Source organism: Charadrius vociferus, unplaced genomic scaffold (assembly GCF_000708025.1).
Source record: "Charadrius vociferus isolate BGI_N301 unplaced genomic scaffold, ASM70802v2 scaffold776, whole genome shotgun sequence".
Taxonomy (NCBI): domain Eukaryota; kingdom Metazoa; phylum Chordata; class Aves; order Charadriiformes; family Charadriidae; genus Charadrius; species Charadrius vociferus.
Window position 1 is genome coordinate 1,441,088 of NW_009648775.1, and position 1,031 is coordinate 1,442,118.

The following is a 1,031-nucleotide window of genomic DNA, read 5'->3' on the forward strand; positions in this document are numbered from 1 at the left end:
ACGAGGCCCAAAGACGCCGCGTTACCAACCGCAGCTCCCAAAAATAAAGACGCAGATCGACTGGCCTCCTTTCTCCGAAATATAGAGCGGACACCCCCACCACCACCACCCGGTTCGCTGGAAACCTGCTGGGATTTCCCGCTCCCGCTTTTCCAGCTGGGTGATTCCCCGCCGCCGGCAGTGCTCTGCCCTTGCCCGCTCCCGCGCGCCCCAAAATTAGACGGGCAAAACACACGACGGTTGGAAACAGAGAGACGAGGGGAGAAACCCCATCACAGGGTTTGGGAGAGGTTCTTCATCTCTCCCGGTTCCTTCCAGCAGCAGTGGCCAATCGTGCAAACAGTGAGTCCCCACCACCATGTCCCACCAGCATCACCACCAGCATCACCACCAGCATCACCACCAGCATCACCACCAGCATCACCACCAGCATCACCACCAGCATCACCACCAGCATCACCACCAGCATCACCACCAGCATCACCACCAGCATCACCACCAGCATCACCACCAGCATCACCACCAGCATCACCCGAGCTGGCGAGAGCTCTGCCAGGAGCCGGACACCCCAACCAGGTGGCTTCTCCCAGCCTGGCTGACAACCACAGGGATTAATTAGCGAAAACGAATACCCAAAAGAGAGTCAGGGCGAGCAGAGCTAATGGCCACGGAGGCCGCAGGGAGCCCCACAGGGCTGGTTGGGCTTGGCAGCACCCCGACCAGCTGCCGGATCCGCTTTTTAAGAAAAACCATTCTCCTAACACAGATCCTCAAAGGGTTTTGGGCTCAGCCCCGATCACACATCCTAAACACACCCCCCCAGGCCCTTGGAGGGGAAATAGCAGCAGGTACCTTGAACGCACACAGAGGCAGCTCCTGCCCCAAAATAAAACTCTTCCACACACACAACCGTGGCAAAACACCAGCGTAAACCCCTCCTAAGAAAACTCCCCTCTGTCCCCACCACCCTCCTCTTCATCCATTCTTCTGCCCCCCACAGCCCCAAGGCGGAGAGCCCAGGAGGAACCAAA